General features: G+C 38.0%; 1 protein-coding gene across 5 annotated transcripts in view; it reads right to left on the bottom strand.

Moving 5' to 3' along the window:
- SNTG1 (syntrophin gamma 1) overlaps positions 1–19,765 on the bottom strand; it is a 121,025-nt gene that overhangs the window by 59,606 nt on the left and 41,654 nt on the right. For 3 of the 5 annotated variants that reach the window (XM_059672269.1, XM_059672268.1, XM_059672273.1), the window contains exon 4: positions 13,824–13,899. The exons of 1 other annotated variant lie outside the window; for it this stretch is intronic. The gene's annotated coding sequence lies outside the window, so the exon portion shown is untranslated. Of the gene's footprint in view, positions 1–6,608; positions 6,720–13,823; positions 13,900–19,765 lie in introns of all 5 variants that reach the window. One more of the 5 variants, XM_059672270.1, reaches the window with a different exon arrangement.

The raw sequence follows: 19,765 nt of genomic DNA, 5'->3' as shown, positions 1-19,765 counted from the left end.
GTCAGAGATTAAGAATTTACTCCCAGCACAGCAAGTAGCATAAGCTCTCCCTGTCCCCATGTCCCACGGAGGTGACACAGATAGGTCCAGATGGGTGAGAACACATCGAGTGGGTTGCATTATAGTAAAGGAACCTTGGGCTCAGGGAATCCAAATATTTTATTGTAGGCGATAAACATCCTTCCTTCTGCTCTGCAGAAAGGCATTCTTTTTTAAAAATATATTTTATTAATTTTTTACAGAGAGGAAGGGAGAGGGATAGAGAGTTAGAAACATCGATGAGAGAGAAATATCAATCAGCTGCCTCCTGCACACTCCCTACTGGGGATGTGCCCGCAACCAAGGTACATGCCCCTGACTGGAATCGAACCTGGGACCCCTGAGTCCACAGGCTGACGCTCTATCCATTGAGCCAAACCGGTTAGGGCAAGGCATTCTTTCTTATGCTGGGCATTAAGCAGGCTTGCCCTTTGCTCTGGAGGGAGGTGATATACTTTCTTCTGATGGCTATTTGGTATTCAAGCATCCTTGAAGAGGTATATGAGATAAAGCATAGGACGTGCACTTGGGATTCAATAAAAAGCAAAATGCCATACTTTTTTAAACGTGTCGGAGGAAAAATTATAAACTAGCAAAGCTTCCCAGGAAACCACACAGCAACCACAGTAAACCTGGTAAGTGCCTTTCTTCAAGAGGAAAAAAATGGGGAAAAAGAAAACCCATGGTCTGCCAGATGTTGATAGAAAACTGACCTATCAGGTAGATGCTGAGCAACCCGGGTGTCTGGGAGATTCGTATGTAATATGTAAAACTACATGTCAAACTGTGTAGTAAATATCTTGGAAATGGTGATGAGTTGCATAGTATATGTAAAACCTGCCAAGTCTGTGCCCAATTTAGTTTAATCAGAGGGAAAACTGAAATATCCATAGTAGTGATGATCTAGCTGCGTGGGTGTGTGTATAGTATATTCTGCATGAATAGTAACACTGACTAATAATAGTTGTTGGTTATGACATTCATTAAAAATTAGAATTGAGTCATTCACTAATGTATCTTACTAACTCTTCTACACAAAGGCTTACGTTTCTTAAAAAAAAATCTTTTTTATTTTGTTGTTGTGGTTGTGTATTTTTTTTTAATCCTTATTGTTAAAAGTATTATATATGTCCTCCTTTCCCCCTCCTCCCTTTCACCTTCTTCTAGCCCACCCTGCCCCCACCCCAGGCCTTCACCACACTATTGTCTGTGTCCATGGGTTATGCATATATGTATACAAGTTCTTTGGTTGATCTCTTCCCACCCACCCAACCACCCCCGCCTTCCCTCTGAGATTCAACAGTCTGTTGTTGTTATTAAACATAAACATTCAATGAATTAATTGGGTATCAATGTAGTCAGAAAAAATCTGTAATACAATCATATGAGAAGACAGAAGAAAGGCATCACAGTGGAAAAGTGGAAGAGAATGAAAGACTATAGGTTTAAATGTAAAATAAGGATTGAAAGAAGCCAACAGAACAGAGCAAAGTAACTAGAAAAATACCTTGAAATATTTTTAAATTCTTAATTTGGATGCTTTCTACCTTAACGTTTTTTCTCATCATGCTGACAGATATTTTAAAAAAGAGGTTAGGACAAGGAGAGTTGAGCTACCCCTGGAGTTTTTTTTTCCACACATTTAGTTTATCACAGATTTGTTTTCATTTGCAAGACAGTGGCATCTTTTATTTAAGAGATTCACTTTGAGAGTGGAAAACATTACTGCTATCATTGATGCAAGACTAGCTAGAAGCAAGCTTTCTTGAAAAAGATGATCACATTGGGAACAATAAGAAAAAACAGATAAAAATTGGAGCTAAGCCAGGGTTATATGGCATTATAATATGCAAGGCAAAGTAAATTTAGGACCACTTAAATGCCACAGTTCACAATGTGCTGACCCAGAAAGCAAACTGCATCAAGCACTAGAACATTCAGCTCCAGTCCAGATGTCCAATGTGTGCTGGTGAATCAGCCGAGGGCAGAGCGCGGCCTGTGAACTGAAGAGTATGAAGCGTGGAACTGTCGGAGATCTAAAGACCCTGTCAGCTGGGGAGTGCTTTATGGCCTAAGGCAGTGGACTCAGATGAAGAATGAGGAAAAAACAGAATAAGAGGTGTGACGAGTCTGAGTAATTTGGATGTTCGTATGCAAGGAAAGAACTAGCTGACAGCTTCAGTTATGAAAGCAAAGGCAAAAGGATAGACCTAGGACACTCTGTAATTGGAAGGCAAAAATTATTACTTTGACCGACATTGCAGTGCATTGTGGTGATGAATGTGTGGATATCAGCGATGAGGAGGTCAGGAGGCCACTTTTGAGGTCACAGAATACTAATATTGCTCTTAAAATACTGAGAGGCAAAGAAATCTCCAACTATCTACAGATTCGCAGATACAATAATAAGAAATAAAAACGTCAGACTGGGAAAATGTTCTATTGTCACACCTGATGGTTTGAACTTGAATGATTAATCAAGGTTTAAAAAACATTGCCATATCTATAGAAGGGGGTATTTTCCTTAGTACAATATGTTAATTTATTTATTGAATTTGAAATCTGTGAAAACTAACAAAGCATTACACTCAACGCTGATAAGAACAAATTATCTTTTTTATACTTACAGTAAAGCCATTTGGTAATTTACAGTGATTGAAATTATTCAAATAATCATAAGGAAATCTCTTTAAGAATTAAGTTATGATAGTTGAACATAGCATTATTTGGTCAAGGTTTTCTAGGGTCTTTATCATGGCAAACCTCATCAGGGATCTTGAAATGCAAATGGGGGTCCTGGATTAATTGTCTCTGGAATTATCCATCCTTAAACTTATTAGAATCTCTCTTTTAGTTCATCAAATGAAAACATGGAACTCTTTCTCTCATGCGGTCTTAGGGTATTTCCTGAAGAAATGTGAAGATAAGGGTCCTGACCTTTGCTTTCTCCTCTAGTAGTCAATTAACTTAAACACACACACACACACACACACACACAAACACACCTCTAATGAACACTACAGATACAAGAGTGTGAGAATTCTTCCAAACAAACTGAAAATGACCGGAAGCACAAGTTACATAGCAATCCAATTTTCTTTAACTGTCATTCCAATAAAATTCAAAACGCTTTTGAAAATAGTTCTTGGGTCCCCTAAAGGAGGCTTGCTCCCCACTAACCAGCATAGGATCCCCAGCTCCTGCAACATGGTAGGCACACAATACATATTTTAAAGAGATATCACATTATGCTAAGGTGGCTACAAAAGGCTTTTATGAATAAAATGCGGTTGGATTCTAAAAGAGTAAGGAAGTACTAAAACACCATAAAAAGAGAAAACAAGAACAACGTTTAATTACAAAACACTCAGTGTGGATACAATCAAATGTCAGTCATCTGGGTTATTGAAAGGAAATGGTGATCATTGTAATCCAGCAATTATTTACAGTTGGCTTTGGAGTTCATCTAAATTTTTTTTTCTTATTAACCCTATTTCATCATTTTTAAAAATGACAAGATAAAATTTCTATATAGTCTTTAAAATCACATCACTCAGTAGTTATTAATGTACTGGAAATAATCATAGGTGACAAGAGAAAATCATTCTAGAAATACAGATAAGTATGAATGTACTGTCAGTACAATCAAGCAATGATGGCATTAAAATGTGTTTCAGTATCAAGACTGGTCAATTTCCTTTTAAGCCCAGGCTTATTGCACAGAGAATAATGTTGATATCATATAAAATATATCCATCTCGATAATAAAATAACAGTGATAATTCCCCAATGCCAGGAACATTTATATTGATTTTGCAATGTCATTTTGAACTTACTTTAGAACAGGAATGTGTCCGATGCTTTAAAAATTCATATTGCTTCAAAGTCACAATAAAGCATGTCTCAGAGACAATATGTACACTTAGTCTGCCATTGCGATTCAATTTAACTTAGCACTTATTGATTTACTTCTGCATGCCTGGATAGCAACCAATGCAGGAATGCAGAGAGGGAGAGGACTAAAGCCCTGCCCTCTGAGGGTTCTGGTGAAGGACGCCAGAGAGAACACAACCACCCAGCCTTGTGGGCTGTGATGGAACAGGGCCCTGAGCCCTGTTGCTGAGGGGAGGGAGAGACTCGCTAGTGGCAGAGTATGGTTGATAAGGGCAATGGGTACGAGGGAATCCTAAGGGAGAGTAGCTTCTCTGCAGCCTAGGACAGGAAGGCTGCCTAGAGAGAGAGGGATGTGCATGTGCCAAGGCCCAGGGTGTGGGTCTTGGATGCAACACAAGCAGGAAGCTCACGCAGCAACAAGTCACTCAGACTGGAAAATTCCACTGGATATAGAACTCTAGTTTGGTGTTTTCATTATTCTCAATAGTTAAGTATAGGGCTTCCCAAAAATGTATACACACTTTGAATAATTATAAAGGCAATGTTTATTAAAATACATTTCATTGTCAAAATTGAGCTGTCAGCTGTTAAAGTGTGTATACATTTTTTTGGGGGGGACACCTTGTATTTACTCCACTGTCTTCTTGCTGACATATTTTCTGAAGAAAAGTCTGGTGTGATTCTTATTCTTGGTGTTTTTGGTTTTGTTTTTCCTTATGGTTTCTTTCAAAAATTTTCTCTTCGTCTTTGGTTTTATACAATTTGCATGTGTTGGGTTTAGGGATAGATTTTTTCTTAGTATTGATTCTGTTTGGTGTTCTCTGAACTTCCTGGATCTGTAGTTTCAGTCTGTCATTAATTTTGGAAAATACTCAGGCATTATTACTTTAATATTTCAGCTGTTCCTTCCTATGTTTCTTCTTCTTCTGGTATTCCTGTTATTTTTGTTGTATATCTTGAAATTGTCTCAGAGTTCTGGGATACTCGGTTCTATTTTTTTATTGATTTTTCAATTTGAGATATTCTAATGACATATTGTCAAGATTATTGGTTTTTTCTTTAGCTCTTTTCAGTCCCTTATTAGCCCATCAAAGGCAATATTCAGGTCTGTCATAGTGTTCTGTTTTTTATCTCTAGCTTTTACTTTTGATTCTCTACTATAATTTCCATGTTTCTGATTATAGTACTCATCTGATACTGCATGATATCCACTCTTTTCCATTATATTCCTCAGCATGTTATAGTAATTTTAAACTCACATTCTGATAATTCCAAAATCTCTGCATATCTGATTTGCATTATTTTGCTTGTTCTTTATTGTCAAACATTGTTTTGTTTTGTTTTGTTTTGGTCTTTTAGTATGCCTTGTAAATATTTGTTCAAAGCTGGACATGATATATAGGTAAAAAGAAACTTCAGTGTGATTGTTTATGTTTATCTGATGTTTACTGTTTGATGTAGCTATAGATGTCCAAGGTATCAATTTCCTCTACTTTATTTATTTTTATTTCCTATTAGTTTGGGGTTTTCCTACAGATTTTTTTCTTAAATACAGTCTGTTTCTGGACATTCTCTCAGCTTGAATCCACTGTTATTTACTGGAGACTTGTTGATATGGTGATAAATTCTGGAGGGGGTGGGAACATTCCATAAACCTCTGATTTAAGTTGCAGTCTTTTAGTGATCTTGTGCCACTGAGCTGTGACCTTCACACATACTTCTCAGCTTTTCTTCTCTCCCTGCCCTTAGATGAGATAGGAAAGCGTGAGGGGTCTGGAGGTTGGAATCTTCCTTTTCCTGTGTTTGTTAGTCTCTAAGTAGTTTTTCTTGAGGGAAGACTTTTGTTAATTAAAAAAAATAAATGTTCCTGGTGTATTTCCAAATAGTTACTTTTCCCCTTGCGCTGCAGGAGGTAAATGAGCATTTTTCTCTGTTCATTACTCTGAGAAACTGGTGGGGCTCCTGGAGATAAAACTCATGATTGCTCCGTGGCCTTCTGAAGGCCGAACCCCTAGGGGTATTAAACTCTCAGGCTAGTCTACAATGAACTTCCAATAATTTGTCAATTACAATTTCAACTTTCCTACCACTTTCTGCTTCCGTTTGGGGGGATGGAAGTTTTCTCTGTGACTACAGTTTCCTAAGGGATAAGAAACACTGGCTTACAGTTTTCTCGGCTTTTTCCTTACTGTGAGAAAGGTTGTGGTGACCTCTAACCACTACATATCAGAACAGAAACCAGAAGTACGGAATCTCACATTTCTGATCTGACGAACCTGAAGAATGAAAAGAGGTCTAGTAAAAAGAGTTACTGTTCCCAAAGGAACATTTACAATGCCTGGCACATCATAAATACAAGAAGTTAGCACAGTTATTTCTTCAGTTATATCGATAGGGTAAGAGACATTCACTAGGGAAGAGTACAGACTCAGTCTCCGCTTGGGTTTCAAGCGCCTTTCTACCACTCCTTGGGTCATCACTACGCAGTCATTTAACTGTCCCAGGCTTTTGTTTCCGATTGCAGGATACGTGTGCCTGGCAAATGACAAGATCAATATACACGCAGACCCTGATGATTACAATACACGAATTTAATAAATGTCTCTGATATTTATTAGGACAATCATTTATACAGCATTCCTTTACTTCAACAAACAAACGTAACGTAGGTTTACCATGTGCATGGAACTCTGCCGAGGCTGGGGGGGCACAGACATCCTCTCATCCGTGCTGAGGTGGCAGACTATAACTCGGGTTCATGTGATAAGTGGTACAGAACCAAATTACTGTACAAAGACAAGAAGAAAAATAGCCAATTGGTTCAGATAATCAAGGAGAACCTCACAAAGCCTCCACCAACGCCACAAAATGAGTGGCACTGACAAATGAGCGACATCTCTTCAAACGTACAGATGGAGATAGAACACGAATACACAGAACCGCTGGGGACAGGACAGCAAGTTGAGAAGAAACCCCTGGATAAATCTCAGAGCAGAGGGGAAAAATATCATTCCTATGTCTCAGGTCCCACAGCGATGAAGCGGTGAGGTCAGTATCTGAAGCCAGCAATCTGACTCTAGAGCTTAACCTGTTTCATGTCTTAAAATATTCCTGGAAGTGTGTGACACTAGCCATTATTTCAGATATGGCGCAGTGAGATAGCTAAATTAGGCACAGACTCACGAGGAAGGTGAGGTCAGCCTTTCTGTAAGTTATGGATTAGGAAAATAGTTGGAAGACTTCCAAAAGCATTAAGATGTTACGTTTTTACAAAGTTAGCAGTGTCTTTTCAAAAATAGTTTTCCTTTATTTAACTTTCCTTTGTATCGGTTTTGTTCTGATTATCATTGTTCATGTCTGTCATCTTCAGAGGTTTGTTACCAACACTTTAGTTTATTTTAGGGGCAATATTTTTATATCTGAGGCAACTCCAAGCTGTCAGTTGACATCAAATGGAATAGATCTTATGTATTTGTGTTAGGCTACACATTGATATACATTTACAACCTGAGCACATAGAAGAAATGGACCTGTTAAAAATGATCACATTGGTTCTGAGGAAAAAAAGTAATTGTACTTCAGAGGAAAACAGCTGCTCCAACTGTGCTATTCTGTATCCGAGCTCTTTCCTGACAGCACTGGCATCATTTAGCAATAAATGCCTCAAATGCCCTGACATAAAAGGAGCAACTGCACACTTGGTGCAGTTAGAGGATTGCAGATGGCAAGATTTCATTCTTTATGGGTGAGTAACACTATCTATCTATATCTATATCTATATCTATATCTATATCTATATCTATATCTATATCTCTCCTCTTCTTCATTCATTCACACATCAGTGCACACTTAGATTTCTTCCATATCCTGGCCATTGCAAAAAATGCTGCAATAAACATAAATGCGTATGTCTTTTCAAATTAGATAAATACCCAGAAGTGTAATTGTTGAGTCCTTCTTAGCTTCTTGTTATAGGCTTTGTTTTAAAGTCTATTTTGTCTCATGTAAGTATACGCCGACTTTTTTTGTTTGTTTCTTTGTTTCCATTTGCATGAAATATAATTTCCCTTCCCTTTGATCCAAAGTAGGTCTCTTCAAGGCAGCGTATGTATGGGTCGTGTTTCCTTATCTATTCAGCCACTCTATGTCTTTTGTTTGGGGCATTTAATCCATTTACATTTAAAGTATTTATTGATAGGAATGTAGTTTTGGGCATTTTATTATTCATGTTGTCGATATTTTCTTTCTTTTGGTTTTTTATAACTTGTTAAAGAAATCCATTTAAAATTCTTGAATGTTGATTTGGTGGTGACGAACTACCTTAGCTTTTTCTTGTCTGGGAAATTCTTTATCTGTCCTTCAATTCTAAATGATAGCTTTGCTGACTAGTGTAATTTTGGTTGCAGGTCCATGGTTGTCATTACTAAGAAAATATTGTGTCAATCCCTCTGGCCTATAAAATTCAGCTGACAGCCTTATGGAAGTTCCCTTGTAGGAAACTAACTGCTTTTCTGTTGCTGCTTTTAGGATTCTCTCTTTGCCTTTAAGTTTGACATTTAAATTATGATGTGTCTTGGTGTGAGGCTCTTTGAGTTAATCTTGTTTGGAACTCTGTGTTTCCTGAACTTGTATGTCTACTTCCTTCACCAGGTTTGGGAAATTTTTGGCATTATTTCTTCAAATAGGGTTTCAATTCCTTGCTCTTTCTCTCCTCCGTCTGGTACCCCTATGATGTAAATGTTAGTATGCTTGAAATCCCAGAAGTTCTTTAAATTATCTTCATTTGTGGATTATTTTTTCCTTTTTGCTGGTCTAATTGGAGTTTTTCTGCTACTTTATCTTCCAAAATGCTGATTTGTTCCTCTGCTTCATCTATTCTTTAATGTAGTTTTCATTTTAGTTATTCTATTCTTTATTTCTGACTAGTTCTTTTTTATGTTTTTTATCTCCACTTTTATGTTTCCTATCTCTCAATTGTAGTTCTCACTGAGACCAACAATTCTTCCCCTAAGTTAATTGACCATCCTTACAACCAGTGTTCTGAAATCTGCATCTAATAGAATGCTTGTCTCCATTTCATTTAGTCTTTTTCTGATGTATTGTTCTGTTCTTTTATTTGAGATATGTTTTTCTGTCTCTTGAGTTTGGCAACCTCCCTGTATGTTTCAACGTATTAGATAGAGCTCCTACATCTCTGGGGTTTGGTAGAGTTGCCTAAGCTAGTAGATATCCTGTAGGGTCCAGTACCACAGCCTCTCTGTTCACCAGAGCCAGACACTCTATCAGCCATGAGCAAACTACGGCCCGCGGGCCGGATCCGGCCCGTTTGAAATGAATAAAACTATTGAAAAAAAAAGACCATACCCTTTTATGTAATGATGTTTACTTTGAATTTATATTAGTTCACACAAACACTCCATCCATGCTTTTGTTCCGGCCCTCCGGTCCAGTTTAAGAACCCATTGTGGCCCTCGAGTCAAAAAGTTTGCCCACCCCTGCCTAAGTACACTCTCCCATGTGAGCTGTGTATACCCTCCTGTTGTAGTTGAGCCTTGAGTTCTGGTGGTATTCCAGTGGGAGGGAATGACCCTCATGCTGATTGGCTAGATACAGGGGTGGGCAAACTTTTTGACTCAAGGGCCACAATGGGTTCTTAAACTGGACTGGAGGGCCGGAACAAAAGCATGGATGGAGTGTTTGTGTGAACTAATACATGTTAACACTGCTGCTGGTGAAGGAGCGGAGGGGAGAGCAAGAGAACCCTCCGCTCTTTCGGCTCCGAGGGCCGGATAGAACAGCCGAACGGGCCGGATCCAGCCCGCGGGCCGTAGTTTGCCCACGGCTGGAAGGACTGGCCGTGACTACAATAGAGAAGCTGTTGTGTAAGGTCTGATTCTACTGAACAAGATTCACTGAAGCATGGCTCTTGGGCCTGCTGAATCTGCTCTTTGGGTGTGTTATATGTGGAACTGATGGGAGTATCTAGTAGGGTCTGAGCTGGCCACTGGGTATGTTGATTCTTGAGCCTTTTGAGAGGGTCTCTAGGTGGACCAAGATCAGCCATTACTTGGGCCCATCTTGGTATGAGCTACAAAGTGACCTACAGATAGTTGCCACTTGTGCTGGGCCAAGCTGCAAACTGTGGCTGGTTGCCACTGGTCTTAGGCTTGGGGCTCCTTAGAAAAATGTATCTAGCATACTGAGACATACCCTCCTCACGTGGGGTTTGTGAAACTTTGAGAGATTTTAGAAAAGTCTGCAGCACAAACCAAGATGTGATGCTTGTATGGAAAAACCACTGGAAGCATCATGGGTTGGGCTCACAAATTGGGTGAGGCTGGGTGAACAGTGTTAGCGAAGTCCATGGAGATTCAGATATGGTGCCTGCCTGCTCCTGCAGGCTGGGGGTGGGGTGAGAACTCAACAAAGGAACAATTACTTCTGCCTGCAATTCTGTGTAGGAGAAAGTTACCTCCCCCCAGCCCTCACCCTGAAGTCCTACAATTCAGTTCCTCTTCTGCATGTTCCTGTGTGCTTTTTGAGCTGCTGCTCCAGAGCAAGCTAGTCTATCAGCAAGTAAGTCTGTCTGTGGTCCCTTTAAGAGGAACTGCCTGGGGGTCCAGCAGCCCTCTATCTCACTCAGCCAAAATCCCCACTGGTTTTCACAGCCAAATGTTCCCTTTCCAGCACTGAAGCCCTAGGTGGGGAAATGGTGTGGGGCTAACTCCCCTCTCTCCTCAGAGGGGCCTCTGCAGCCAAGATATCCCTCAGAATTTTTAATTTTTGGTGTGGGACCAGCTTGTTCCATGTCTGCATCCCTCCTAACAGTCTCGACATGGCTTCTCTTATACATCCTTAGTTATAGTACTCTGTTCAGTAAGATTGCAGGCAGTTCTCAATGATGGTTATTGTGTAGTTTAGCTGTAATTTTGATGTCTATGATCTGGGGAGGAGGCAAACACAGTTTTTATCTACTCCACACTCTTGACACACTGTTTTACCAATGCAGCCAGTGGCTCTACCATCTCAAACATGCCTGAAAATACTGAAAATTGGATTAACAATTTTGAAGGCAAATGGGCCAACAGAAGCTGCATCCTGTGGATAGGTGCAATGTGGAACACAAAGAGGGGACAGACCATGAAAAGGCTCATCAAAGTGCAAGGTCAGATGCCTCAAACATCCTCAAAGCACAGAAAAGCAGCAACAGCATTAAGCTTACCTGTTCAATTATCAAGTATTTATATTACAGTGATTTTGTTCTGGCAATAAAAAGATGCCCAGGAAGACAGAGCTGTCCTCTAGCCAAGCATGGAGGTCAGCAAGCACAAAGCAGTGGCAAGCAATCCAGCTAGGACATCTGCTCACACAATAGACCCAGTTTGCTCTTGCTCCTGGGAAATTTTCCATTAAAGTGTGAAGCCAATCTAGCTTTAAATGTAGTCAAATGTGATCATGAATAAACCATGGGGGAGGCATAAGTAAAATTCTACAGGTCAGGGAAGAGACTATAAAAACCCACTAACAGTGCATGCTAAGGCATATAGTTTCAAAATATTTCTTATTTCAAAGAATCAGAAAATAGTAGGCTATGTGTTTTAAGACTGTTTACTATTCCTCCTCTTCATCTTCTCTCAAAAGAATATCAATTCAAATTTCTTGCTTCTCCATAAAGTATGGTGAATTCTTTTTTAAAAAAAGAAAACATGGGAGGAAATGATATATACCTATATCATTTGTTTGAAATGCATCCAGATATATTTCAATAAAACTATTTATTCTTTGTGATTTTAGAAGAAGGTACTTTGAGGATGACAATAGGCACTCTCAGATGAATTGTCATTACTCTCGTTACAAATGTATTTCTCTCTTTCTTCATTTATATGCCACCTTTCTTGGAACTCTGTCAGGGTTTACAGAATAGGATACTTAGCACAATGATGAAGGGAAAGCAAATAGAATAGCATGCGGTACTGGGAAAGTCTAAGTAGGTAATAAATGGCCATCTCTTGCAGAGCAATAACGTTGCCACTTATGGCTAGCACAGCATAATCTGGGTAGTTTCCACCTACATAGCTTGCTCTCTGTCTCTGTTTAGTTAATTCCTTCTTATGGGCTTCAAAATGAAACGCTGAGGAACCACAGGGTTTCAGGAAACAGAAATATCCATCAAGTTCGAATGGTTGGGGGAATGAGGAATAGATGCAGAGGCAAGGAAAGGCAATGGTAGAGAGAATAGGGCATTCTTGAGCACTCACCCCTGTTTCAATCTTAAAAGTAGGTTATTTTCTTCTCTCTATTATCTATCAAGCTTCTCTATGGCATTTTAATGGAAGGAAAGCTATAGCTATATAAAGGCCTCGTTATGAAAAATTATTCTAAAACATTGGCCATAACCCAGTATTTTTTGGTGTACTAGAATGTGTTCTTGCTGCTTGCTAAAAAACTATGCATTAGAATTTTCTGTTTATGCAAATAATGAGAAAACAGTGTTTAATTTAATGATGAGGGAAACTGTACCTGGATTCAGGTGGGTAGGGATCACAATTTGTTGAGGAAAGAACAATAAATTTATTAGCAACCCATCACTATCTGGGTGTGATTATGACACATATAACACCAGATGGCTTCCATAGCCTAATAATATCTAGTAATAAGAACAAATGTAGACCCAAGTGTTTGTAATCTTAAGTGTCATCATCTTTGCCATAATCTTTGAGAAGCCAGTCAAGGAAATCCAATCACAAACTTTCTGCAAGGACGCATCGAGTCTTACAGTTCTATGATTTTTACAACACACAGATGAACATTCTGAAGAATTCTCGTCCTTTTTGTATTACATCGAAATATGATTTAATAAAACAATAGGTACATAATACACTTTTAAGGGTTAGCATTCATTTAAACATAATAGATGGTAATGAGTTTTATGATTCTCACTAAAACCACTTTGGAAATCTCTGTTTTGCCAGAAAATAAAAACTGAGAAATACTGCAACAATTTATTAGAAAAGTAGATATAGTGACTTTAAGCCAAAACTTTGGCAGCCAGGTTCTGGTCTGTAGAGCAAATACAGTTTGAATCCTTCCAAAAGGCACACTCATCTTAGCACCAATGTCACAGACGGTGTTCATCTCCTAACTGACTTGACTATCCTGACTCATGCTCATTTTCTGCAGTAATATTGAATTTCTATTATAATTTCACACTTTCATCCTTTGTTCTGAATAAACAAAAGAGGATGTGATAGTCCCCTAGGCTCTACTGTTGTAAGGCATTTTAAGAAACACTTTGCCACCCTAGCTGGTTTGGCTCAGAGGATAGAGCCTCGGCCTGTGGACTGAAGGGTCCCGGAATCCCCAGTAGGGAGCATACAGGAAGCAGCCAATCAATGATTCTCTCTCATCATTGATGTTTCTCTCTCTCCCTCTCCCTTCCTCTCTGAAATCAATAAAAACGTATTTTTTTTTTTTAAAAAAGAAACACTTTGCCAAGGCCCCCCTTTCCATTATTACCTATCTACCCTTTCTCCAGTAGTTCAGCACTCACTCATGGAACCCTTATCATAAAGTCAGCTTTTGAAAATTGATTAATTTTCATTCCTCTGAGTGATGCTCATTAAAGTACAAAAAATTTAATACAGTTGTTTAAATAAATATGGTAGAAAGATATATCTAAATACAGTCTAAATAATAAACATTGGCATGCATTTGAAATATTGCTACCCTCCCCACACCAGGAGAATTTTTTTTGTTTCATATTGTTCTAGAAGAGATAAGGAGGCTTCATAAAGCTTAATATTGAAGAAAATTACTTGCTTATTAAAATGTGGAGAAAGAGGTATTTTTTCATTAATTTACAAAGGCATATTGCAAAATAATGATCTTACTTGAGTGTAGGTAGAGCAGTATTTTTCTTTTATCAGAAGTCACTCCTCTGGCAATCACAACATTCTGGAGAATTGTCTAGATACAGAAAGCAAAAATAAAAAGTCTTGCAAACATTCCAAATAGATGCAGTGCAATCTATACCCTGAAATGCACCCATTTCATCCACAAGGAGACACGCATCCCATTTACACTTATATCGCATACAATTTTACCACATTTCTTGTCAGTTTCTAGGAGTAACTCAAAACCTTGTGGATCATCAAGAGGATGAAATAATATAATAAGTATTCCCTAAATGGCTAATGTCATAAAACTAATTTCTGCAGAACACAGTTTGGGAAAATTGGCTTAAAAAAAAAAAAAGTACAAAAGGATATTAGATAATTTGCCCAAAATTGTGTGCCAATAGTTGCACTCAGGTCTAACATGCCAATACTTCAGCCTTTAGAATAACGCCAAGTTTAAATTATCAATAATATTTAAAAGCCTGCCTTGTGAGGAATCACCTCGTGTTTGAGGCCAAAAAGTGATTACTATTTTTAATGAGACATAGCTATTAACTCAGTTTTATGCTGCGGGAGCGGGGTTGACCTCTATAAATCAAGGTTTGAGCAACACATTGCTATTTCCAAAGGTTAGAGTAATGTTTCTGCCTTTGCCACTTAATGTTTAATGATCACATTTCTATAATCTGTGTTATAAACTCAATTGCAGTATTGAAACTACTCTAATACTGTAATAAAATAATAACCAAGTGGGAGATCATATGTAAGAGAACAGTGGTTACCCAGCGAATTTCCAGAGGTACACAGCGGGCTGCAGAGGAGGGAGGTGCCTGTGTAACTCATTTCTGACTCTAATTCAGATTTATTCAGAGGCCTATCAATATGGCCTTTTATTTTTTTTATGTTTTTATTTTTTTTAAATATATTTTATTGATTTTCCACAGAGAGGAAGGGAGAGAGATAGAGAGTCAGAAACATCGATGAGAGAGAAACATCGATCAGCTGCCTCCTGCACATGCCCTACAGGGGACGTGCCCGCAACCCAAGTACATGCCCTTGACCGGAATCGAACCCGGGACCCTTCAGTCCACAGGCCGACGCTCTATCCACTGAGCCAAACCGGTTTCGGCCAATATGGCCTTTTAATAAGCTCCCCAGAGAAATGAGAACCTTAGCCAAGTTGGGAACCCTAAACTAGACCACCAGCTTCTGGGCGGTGGTAAAATAATTCAGGAATGGCTCTGAGATTCCTGACCCCTGGCGGACACTCTCTATTATCCCCTTCAGTGACTGTGGGCTGAGCGTGTGGCTAGGGTAAGGTCCCATTAAATGACGAAGGTGAAGGGATTTTGCAGCTGCAACCTCCCTAATCAGTTAATGTTGGGTAAACCAACTTGAGGGCGATTCTCTTGAGTAGTCAGACATGGTCAAGTGGGAGCTCTTACAAAGGGAAGGAGATTCCAACTGAGACAGGTGGTCCTGCTGGCTTTGAAGAAGCTGCTTTGTTGGGAGATGCCCACACACATAGGTCCTTTAGAAAGCGCTGCTCGGAGATCAGAGCAACCAATGGCTGGCATACAACACGAAAATGGGAGAATCAGCTCTACAAACACAAACAACCGGATTCCGCCAATGGCTTAAGTGAACCCAGAGAGAGACCCCGAGCTCCGCAGGAGAGCACAGCCTGGCCAGCACTGCGATTGCGGCCTGGGGACCCCTCCATGTGGTTAAGGTTGTTTTTCATGGATAAGCTTAAGAATTCAGAATCCATGGGGGGGGGGGGGCTTATGTAATGCTTTAAACAATAAAGAATTCAAATTTTTTAAAAAAGGAATTCAGAATTATGTATCAATTAAGTGATCGGGAAAATTAAGGCATTCAGATGGAAGCAAAAGTGAAGGGAGTTTGTTTCTCCTAGATTTGCCCAGAACAAAATGATCAAAGGAGTTCTGCAAAGTAAAATGAAAGAACGTTAGACAGTAACTTGAAGTTATACAAAAATAAAATTCTCAAGACAGATAAATACATGGGCAATTATAAAAGTTTGTATTATTGCAACTACAGCTTATAATTCCATTTTTTGTTGTTTACATTATTTAAGAGACTAATACATTTTTAAATATTATTTGTTTAAAAGCTAGTATTATGGTAAGCTTGGTCTATAACTCCACAGTTTTGTTTTTTGCCTAATTTAAGAGGCTAATGCATTTAAAATAATTATTAGTTTATGTCTGGGGCATTATATATGCAAAGATGTAATTCTGTGATATCAATAACCAAAAGTAGAAGAGGCAGAGGTATAAAGAAGCAGACTTTTTGTTTGTTACTTAAGTCAAGTTAGTATAAATTCAAATTAGAGTGTCATAACTATACAATGTTAAATGTGATCTCCATGCTAATCACAAATAAAACAGCTAGAGAATACACATAAATGCTATGAAGAAAAACATTTAAATGTCTCACTACAGAATATAAACTAAACACAAAAGCAGGAAGTAATGTAAGAAATGAGGGACAAAAAAAAATGCTACAAGGTATAAATGAGTGGGGGAAAAGTAGAGTTATAAATGTTCTTTTGGAAAATAACACAATAATTAAGAAATAATAACATAAGAATAAACTATAAACCTACTTTTGCCCACCCAAATATAGAAAAGGAACAGAAAATTATGAAAATAAGTCTTTTCACAGTATTTACTTTAAATGCAAGTGGATCGAACTCTTCAATAAAAAGACAGAGGTTGGCAGAAAAATTTAAAATGTCTAATTCAGCTCTGTGCTATCTACAAGAGACTAATATAAGATCAAAAGACACAAAGAGCTAGAAAGTAAAGGGGTGAAAAAAATTATACTATTATCAGAAAAAAAATACACTTTAACTCAAAAAAGTTTACAACAGACAAAGAAGCATTTGTTGCATTCAGTTTTCTGTCCCACAGATGAGTGAAGTAATATTGAGTGACTTTTCTGTCTGACTTACTTTGCTTAGCATAGTATTCTCCTGCCTGACTGCTCTGGCTAGGGCTTCCAGCACTATGTTGAATACCGGTGGTGAGAGTGGACGTCCTCATCCTGTTCCTCACTACAGAGGAAAAGCTTGTAGCTTCTCATCATTGAGAATGATATTAGCTGACAGCTGGTCATACAAAGCCTTTATTGCCTTGAATACTTTCCTTCTATACCCATTTCACCAATTGTTTTAATTAAAAATACATGTTGTATTTTGTCCAATTCTTTTTCTGCATCTATTGATGTGATCATAAGATTTTCATCCTTTATTATTTTAAACTAGAGACCTGATGCACGAAATTCGTGCAAGGGCTGCTCCGCCCTCGCAGCTGCGGTGGCTGCCTTGCCCCTTACAGCCCCGGCTTTGTCTGGAAGGTCGTTTGGCTGTCTGGTCTAATTAGCATATTATGCTTTTATTATTATAGATTAGTGTATTACATTGTTCGATTTACATACATTGAACCATACTTGCGGGCTCTAAAAACAAACCCCACTGGATGGTGATGCATTATCTTTGTAACGTATTGTTGTATTTGATTTGCTAGTATTTTGTTTATAAATTTAGCACCTGTATAGTTTATGTTTGATACTTAGCATGTCATGTAATGGGCACTGAGCACAGCATACGGAGAACTTAGGACACCACAGACTAGGTGTTTTGCATGCTGCATGGTGGCGCACCACAGTAGAGTCTGGACACTTAGCACACTATTCAATGGTTACCTAGCATGCCATATGATGGATATTTTGTGTGTCATACAAAGAACACTTAGCACACCTTAGCATACACACAAAGCACACTGTATGATGGGTAAGGAGGATACAGTACACCATACAACGGTACCATCCTGTTAGAGCAAACATGAGCTCCACAATAGCAACTTTACACCTCATCTGTCTATCCATAGTACGTGCTACAGCAAGTAAAGAGTGGAATAGTTAGTATAATAGTTGTAAATTAAAAAATAAAACTTTATATTACTAGACACTAATTAAATAAATATTTGAGTGATGACTGTATGACACACTTTCAAAAGTAAAGAAATAACCTGGTACCTACTTAAGGAAACAAAAACAAATGAGAATGATACTCTATCAAATGGACCTTCTCCTTCAGTTTGCTTAATGCATTTTTTATAATAACAAGTAGGCCATTTTCAGATTGCTTAAAGAATGGGAAAACAAGAGATAATGACACCTATATCACACATAATTGATTCGAACGAGACTTAGATTCTTAGTCAGGATTTAATTTCACAGTTCAGGAAAGAAATTTGTTACTGAGTTCCTGACATTAAAAGTACATATGCTCACTCACTAGTTCACCTACCATGCAAATGAGCACTCTATATTTCACTTCTTATTCACATGATCTCTCTTAAGAATGCTAAGCCAAAAACAAAATGTGACCTTCCAAACAAGCAGTGGACTCTTGTATATTGATAACAGCTGTCTGAGCACCTTTCAGGTGTGAGTAGATCAGTAGATAGATAACCAGTTTTTAGTATCATTCATGAGATTGAAAGCCATGAAGATAAGATAACTTATATTCAATGCAGACAACTATATACAAGGAAGAATTAGTAATCCAGTTACAAATCTTTTGACAAAGAAAATACTTGGAAAATTCTGTGAAATAAACTTAATTCCATTTTCAGACTTTCTTCAACCTACCACTCCAATTTTAACAATAACCTTGAACATAAAGGCTCAAATTCTTTAGGAATTGAACAAGTTTTAAAGAAGATATAAGCAATATATGCAGAAAAACAAAAAATAGCTAATACAATTCAAAAAGAACAAAATGAGAGAAACTAGTCTACCCAATTTTCAAAAATTATTATACACTAATCATGACTACCTGGTGTTGGTGGAGGAATTAATATACAGATCAATGGAACTAAATAGAGAATCCAGAAATAGGCCCATTCAAGTATTGATAACTGATGTTTGACAAGAGGGAAAAAAGCAATTCAATGGAGAAAGTATAGTCTATATAATAAAGTGTTAGAGCAATTGGACATCCATAGGCAAAAGTATGAACCAGTAACTGAACCTTACCCCATATACAAAAAAAATAATTCAAACTGAATTATAGATTAAAATGTAAAAATATAAATATATGTTTTTAAATAAAACTTAAGAGAAAAAACTAGGGCTTTGAGGGAACTACAACTAGGTAAAGAGTCTTAGACATAAAACCAAAAGCACACACATGAAAGAAAAAATGTGATAAATTGGAATTCATTAATTTTTTAAAATTTTGTTCTACGAAAGATCATGTTTAAAGATCAAAATACAAGCTATAGACATAGAGAAAATATTTGCAAGTCACGCATTTGTGAAAACACTTGTATTTATAACCTATAAAGATCTTAAACTTTTAAAAATCCAATTAGAAAATGGGCAAATGACATGAATTAGTAATTTCACTAAAGAGACTATATAGATAAAAAATAAGCAGATGAAAATATATTCAACACCTCTAGCAATTAGGGAAGTAAATGGAAATTAAGAGCATGATGAGATATCATGACACATTTAGTTATTGCAATATAGCTAAAGTTTAAAAACAATAATAATTTTAAACATATATGTAAAATTCTGACATGAACTTTGAGAAACTGAATTTCTCAAAAATTGCTGGTGAGAATTTAAAATGGTGCAGTCACTATGAAAATATTTTGCCAATTTCTTAAAAATCCTATATAATAAAATCCTAATATGCAAATTGACTGAACGCTATGACATGCACTGACTACTAAGGGGAAGACGCTCAACTCAGGGGGCTGGCCCCAGCCCACAGGCCCCAGGCCAGCCAAGGTGGGTGCCAGCGGGGGCCCCCTGATTGCCCCGCCGATTGCCCCACAGATCGGCCCTGATTGCCAGCCAGGCCTAGGGACCCTACCCATGCACGAATTTCATGT

Source organism: Myotis daubentonii, chromosome 17 (genome assembly GCF_963259705.1).
Source record: "Myotis daubentonii chromosome 17, mMyoDau2.1, whole genome shotgun sequence".
NCBI lineage: Eukaryota > Metazoa > Chordata > Mammalia > Chiroptera > Vespertilionidae > Myotis > Myotis daubentonii.
Note: the sequence above shows the minus strand (reverse complement) of the source record. Positions and strands in the feature narration are given on the sequence as shown.